Here is a 7,303-nt window from a genome sequence, read left to right as displayed (position 1 = left end):
GAAAGATTGTCGTAAAACAAGTTTCTATATAAAATGTCAAAATAATGCAAAATTATCATCACCATTTCAATATGAAAAGTTACCGCAACTCTCTCTCTCTCTCTCTCTCTCTCTCTCTCTCTCTCTCTCTCTCTCTCTCTCAGATTTGTTACAAAATCGCTTCGGTTGTAATCATTTAATATATAATAAGTTGCATCGTCTTTTGCATTCATATACATCATTCAAATCTATGAATATCAATTGAGAATATCTACAGGAAATCTGCTCATGACCGTCAAAAATAATTGGTTCAAAAGATGAGGAGACTTAATGGTAAAATTAATCTATTTTTGTCACGTAATAAAAACATGATTTTTGACTCTATTTTTCAAGTGTTCTTTAGTAATTAAAACTAACTGATATATGATCTGGGTTCCACCAAGTAGCGACCATCATCTAATTCAAGATCATCGAGGACCATTCCTTCAGGTCAAAATCTATCCAAGTAAATGTCAAGTAAATATTGTTGGCATCTCATAACATCTTATGTCTAGAGTATATGTAGAGAAGTGATATTCTCTATTCTTTCAGCTCATTTCAGGTGGATATTAGAAGTAGAAATATATTACGTCTCTCTCTCTCTCTCTCTCTCTCTCTCTCTCTCTCTCTCTCTCTCTCTCATAAAAGATATCAGTTTTTAGTTGTGATACCCCAAATGAAGGGAATCAGAGGGGATCAGACTAAAAGATTCTTGTTCTTTTTAGTGTCATCAAGTCAAACAGACTCAGCGTAGCCAGTGGATACGTAACATGAAATTCACGTTCCATCCACACATTTCAAAACTCGGAATCTAACATCCTTTTGCACGCGTGTGTGCACCCGGCTAAAAATTTAAGCCGGGTACACACATGCGTGCAAAAGAACGTAACCCAACATGTTCTTGTAAGAAAACTGCCAGTGTGGACGGAATCTAGAGCCCGTGCACCGTGCACAACGTGCACGTTGTTGCAGTATGCGGTCGTTCGCACTAATTGTCGGTAAATGCCCGTCACACCTAAGGAATGTTACATTACGCGTTTAAAAAATGTGTGGGCGAAACCCAAGTTGCAAGACTCGTATCAACTGACTGAACTTGATGACACCAAAAGGAAGTTTTTTTTTTTTTTTTTTTTTTTTTTTTAGAGAGAGAGAGAGAGAGAGAGAGAGAGAGAGAGAGAGAGAGAGAGAGAGAGAGAGAGAGAGACCCAGCTGCTGTAAGTTATCTTTTTGAAATTGTGATGATAATTTTGCATTATTTTGACATTATAGGCCTAAATAAAAACTGGTTTTATGACAAACTTTATGAATTATTTATACGGCGTAAGTATAGAATTCCTCAGTTTTTATTCGCTTAACCTCATAACACGAATAGTCAATGAGTGTTTATAAAAGGCTGCAAGCCTATTCTTCATGACTATTCAGTAAGACCTTATTTTTCTTGAAAAATATAGAACACCTTTTCATTTAAAACAAAAGTTTAGTATCTCTCCCTCAAACTTAATTTTCTGTCATTTCCTAAATTTTGGAACCTCATAACAGTGAGTAATTCACGACCACTCTGTATTCTTGACTGCCACCATTTTTTTTCCTTTCATTTTTGTGAAGTGATGTATCAAATGTATTCGGCATCTCTAACTTGAGCGTTGGCCCTGACAAGGTGTCGGTAAACAAAACGGACAGACTAATCGGCGATTGCAGTGGAACCCAATGAAGTTACATCCCTAACGCGTTACAGTTACGACCTCAAGATTTTAACACCTTGATATGCGTATATTCGTAACACTGTTATGCTACAGTAATCTGCTCTCGTGTGTGTACCCGGCTTAGACTCGACGTCGGTAGACGAACTGTCACGGGGATCATCTACCCGGGAACCAACTGACTGGGGACGAAAAGTTCGGTTAAGTCTAAATGTGGGTATTGTTAGTGAAGCCCAATCCTATAAAGAGTAAATAGTAATACTAGTAACATAAGAGTAAAACATCACCTTTGACTCTTTACAATTATAAAATAGTACACATTGAAAAGAAGAACATTATTCCACTTGTACAATATTGACTAAGGAGTCCAAATTATATAGTCCATAAGAGGCCATACACAACACTTAATAAGCTGGTTTAATCACTCTACCAGCGGTTAAAGTGTTTGATCTTTTTCAACTGACGTAAATAATGTTTGAAGAACACTCTTGAAGATTTCCATTCTGTGTAAGCCTGTAAGCATTCAAAGGACATTGCATGGAAAAAGTTCAAGGAAGAGGCCACTTTCCTAGTGTGATGACTCGATGGTAAACAGAATCAGCCTATCAGATGATATAGGTGAGTCTGAACTCTAGTTATTTCAGAGAAACAGTATTATTATTATTATTATTATTATTATTATTATTATTACAATCTAAGTTACAACCTTAGTTGGAAAAGCAATATGCTATAAGCCCAACGACTCCAACAAGAAAAACTAGCCCAGTGAGGATAGTAAACAAGGAAATAGATAAAAGATATAAGAAGTAATGAAAAATCAAAACTAAATATTCTAAAACCCCGTAGCAACATCAAACAGATAATTCATATATAATTATAAAAAGACTTATGTCAGCCTATTCAACATAAAACAAATTTGCTGCAACTTTGAACTTTTGAAGTTCTACTGATTCAACTACCCGATTAGGAAGATCATCCTACAACTTGGTCACAGCTGGAATAAAATGTCTAGAATATTGTGTAGTATTGAGCCTATTGATGGAGAAGGTCAGACTGTTAAAATTAACTGCTTACCTAGTATTATGAACAGGATGGAACTGTCTGGGAAGATCTGAATGTAGAGCATAGTCAAAATAATAAAAATTCTTATGCAACATGCACAATGAACTAATTGAATGACGGTGCCAAAGATTACTATCTAGATCTGGAATAAGAAATTTAATAGACCTTAAGTTCCTGCCCAGCAAATGAAGATGAGAATCAGCTGCTGAAGACCAGACAGGAGAACAATACTCGATGCAAGGTAGAATGAAAGAATGAAAACACTTCTTCAGAATTGATTGATCACCGAAAATCTTAAAAGACTTTCTCAATAAGCCAATCTTTTGTGCAATTGAAAAGGACACAGACCTAATGTGTTTCTCAAAAGTAAATTTCCTGACGAGAATTACACCTACAATTTTAAAAGGGTCATACAAAGTTAAAGAAACAATATCAGTGCTAATATCCAGATGTTGAGGAGCCACTGTCCTTGACCTACTTACAATCATACTTTGAGTTTTGTTGGGATTTAACTTCATACCCAATAATTTGCACAAAACACTAATTTTAGCTAAATATCTATTAAGGGATACAGCCACCCCAGATCTACATTCAGGAGATGGAAATGATGCAAAGAGAGTAGCATCATCTGCATATGGAACAAGCTTGTTTTCTAGGCCAAACCACATGTCATGTGTATATAGTATGAAAAGTAATGGGCTAAGAGCACTACCCTGTGGAACACCAGATATCACATTCTTATAATCTCTATGGTGACCATCACCAACAACTCTTTAAGATCTATCCTTAAAAATTCAATGATAATGCCCACACTCCCAACTGTTTGAGTTTGAAAACAAGGGCCTCGTGATTATCACGGCCAAAGGCAGCAATAAAATCAAGGCCAATCATACGAACTTCCTGACCATAATTAAGGGATTTCTGTACAGCATTGGAGATTGTAAGAAGGGCATCCCATGCTCCAAGGCCTTCACGCAAACCAAATTGTAAACTAGAAAACAGATGATTACCTTCAGCAAACCTATTAAGTCGTTTTGCCAAAAGCATTCAAACACTTTAGATAATACGATAGTTATGGAAATTTGGCAGTAATAAGTTGGACTTGAGCTACCACAAACACAATTACATAGTGGAAAAAAATTACCAATTCTCTAACAGGTGCTAAAAGCTCCTCTTCTTGCTAACTTTCGCAAAATAACAGATAACTGGGGAGATTAGAAATCTGCAGGTTTTATAAAAAACAAAGGGAAAATACCATTTGGGTCTACACCTCCATAATCATCAAAGTTCATCAACAGAGCTTTAATTTCACGAGATGAAAAAACTAAACTAATTAGTTTAGCCTTAGGAATACAGGAATGAGGAAGTTAAAGTTTCTCATTAGATCCTATCGTCTCCCCTTTAAAAAGTTGACTGCCTTTAAAGGCCTGACTCTTTAACAGGTAGGCCTTAAAGCATTCAACGGGGCACACGGTAGAATCCCCCATGTAGTGGAACAATCTTCCAAGGCCCCAAACATTTAGTGGGAAGTTTTTTTTTCGCAAAGAATGCAGGATCTGGGTGAAAATTTATATATGAATTTGATGCAGCTATCATCAATTGAAAGTTCCAAAATCTCGCTGACTCTAGCACCAGTAACCATAGCAAGCAGAAAGATTGACTTTTGGCTAAGATCCTTCAGAGATGTGGTGGCATTATCTATTGAGGAAGCGGAGTGCAAGACTTCATCCAACGACCATGAGATAGCCTTGGGAGGAGCACTAGGTTTCAATTGAGCACAAGCCTTTGGGATCTTATTGAATATCTCGCTATTGAGTTCAATATCAAAAGTATAAACAATAGGTCAAGATAGTGCCAACTTACATGAGGCGATAGTTGTAGAGGCTAGACCCTGATCCTGTAAGGAAATAAAGAAAGAAATACAGAAGTCCATATTAATAAAAGAGGGCTGATGACTTCTCACAAATGCCACCCATTTTTTTTCCAGGAAGACAAGTATTGTTGTTTCGTGGTATTGGACTTTTACTCTTCTATGAAGTTAATTCTCTACTTCGCAACTCCGAATTTTCTTTGAGCACTTAGAGTGAAAAAATCATGAGCTGAAGGGTTTTCGCTATCCAAGAGGAAGCAAAGACAGTCGTCTGTTGAACATCCTGTGACAGCACTGCAGATGGAAGAGGGACCTGGCTAGGTTTGAGTTCCAAAACAAAAGGATACAAATTGCTCTTGGGACAATTGGGAAACACTAGAGCCACTGTTCCCGCTTGTTCAAGAGTTTCATTAGGATTTCAATGGTGGAAATAGGTAAATGTGAGACCACTGGTTCCAGTCCAGGGACATCGCATCCATTCCTGTTGCTTTCAGATCTAAGTTTGGTGCTATTTATCAGGGAAGTTTCTTGTTTAAGCTCATCACAAAGAGATCTATTTGCAGTTCTCAGACTTGCCCTATGATGAAACAGAATGATTTTGCGTTCAAAGACCATTCCGTTTTCAGAGGCTTGGATTTTGACAGAGAGTTCACCATCACAACCCCTTTGAGATGAACTGCTGGGAGATGCCAATTTTTTCTGCTTTGCTAAAGTGAGAATTGCTAGAATCACTTGGTTGATTTGAGGAGACCTGGAACCCTGTCTGTTGACACAGTGGATTATCATCCTGTTGTCGATGACTAATTTGATGTGTGATTTAGAGGCAGAAACATTACAATAGATTCCAGAATGTTGATATAAAATTTCCAAAATGTAACTGACCACCAACCTTGTAATTTCTTGGGAGGGGAATGTTCCCCAAAACCTTGCTCTGAGGCGTCCGTTTGAATTGGCATGCAAGGATGAGGATACTGCAGAGGGACGTGTGTCGACAAACTATTGGCAGTGGATCACGGCTTGAGCTGCTTTCGCAGTAAGACTGGGGTTTTGTGGTGAATATCTTTCTGAGGATTTGATGCCTTTCTTCTTCAGACTCTGTTGGCATCTTTGAGTCTTGCTTTCAAGATTAGGTCTGTCACGGCAGCAAACTACAGTGAACCCAAGACTCTTTTCTGTTGTAGCCTGGTGAGTACTCTTGAATGAAGTAGTGACCTAATAAAGTTTGCGATTTCCTTTCATTGCCTTTTGGTAGAGAGAGGGTGTGTGACTTAATATTCCAGTGAAGTCTAAGCCACTGGAATTCTTAAGCCGGAGACATCCTGGACTTCTTAAGGTTCATTTGAAAGCCCAGGGACTGTAGGAATTTCATGACTTCTTAAGCTGTCAGAAGACATTCCGACTCCGTTGCAGCCCAGACTAGCCATTTGTCCAGGTATATTATCACCTGGAGTCCTCTGTTTCCTAATTATTGAACGATGGCCTTGATTAGCTTTGTGAAAATCCTTGGAGCTATACTGAGCCAGAAGGGCATAGCTCCGAATACGTAGGCCTTTCTTGCCAGTGTGAAACCAAGGTAGGGAGAGAAGAGCTGACCTATCGTAAAATGCTAATAGGCGTCTGTAAGATCCATCAAGATGGTGTAAGGCCCCCCCCCCCCCCCAGTAGTAGGGTCCGTATTTGAGAGATAGTCTGCATCTGGAATTTATCGTTAAAAATGAATTTGTTTAGTGGGGGAAGTCCAGAATAGTTTGAAGAGTATTTGAATCTTTATTGGACACCATAATAGCCCCCCTTGAAAGTTCATAGATTTTGGACAAAGAATGACCCCTTTCCAGAGAAGGTCCTTGAACATAATCCTCCAAAAATGGTGTTGTGGGTTGGAAGAACCTCTTTAACTGGGCTGGTTTCTGTGTCCATTTCACCCAAGTCCTCTTAAGACTATGCTGTGAGCTCAGGGATGAACTCCCATCTATCCCTGAAAAGGTAATGTCGTCCCCATACTGGTAGCTCCTCATTGTTGGTGTGAAGGACCTGCTTCCCTAAATGCCTTTCTTCTACTTCCTCAGCCTTTAGACTGACCGCCCCTTGCAGACCTTCCTCCGCCACTAGAGCTCCTACTTTGAGCTTTGGCAGGGTGAAAAGTTATGGTGTCTCTCGCATATGCTGGGGAACCGTGTACACAGTCTGAGGTGTGGCGGCAGCTGATGCTGTCGTTACAGGAAAGAATCTCCTTCCTTTAAAGGGTCTTCTAGCTTTCTTGCCCTTGGGTTGATGTCCTTCTCCAGGGGTAGATTTCCTTTTAGAGGACATGCCTGGCTTTTGTGTGAGGATCTTATTTTCCTGAGCTGCTCTGTCTATGATTTCCTTAACCAATTTCTTCGGGAAGAGGTCTTTTCCCTAGATGCTATAGTCAATTAGCTTCTTAGACTCCTGCCTGACAGTCGCTGTGGCTAGGACATGTTCTCTACATGCTCTTCTGGCTAAGAAGAAAGCATGAAGATCTCTATGGAAAGTAGCCAGGTGAGTTTTTGCCAAGACTGGGAAAAGATCAGATTTGGAATAGTTCCCAATTAGCATCTCCAAAGAGGACTGAAAGGATAAAGATGCAGATGGTAACTCTTTATCTTCCAATTCATTCTTCAATAGGGATTCA

This window comes from Palaemon carinicauda, chromosome 2 (genome assembly GCF_036898095.1).
Source record: "Palaemon carinicauda isolate YSFRI2023 chromosome 2, ASM3689809v2, whole genome shotgun sequence".
NCBI lineage: Eukaryota > Metazoa > Arthropoda > Malacostraca > Decapoda > Palaemonidae > Palaemon > Palaemon carinicauda.
Note: the sequence above shows the minus strand (reverse complement) of the source record.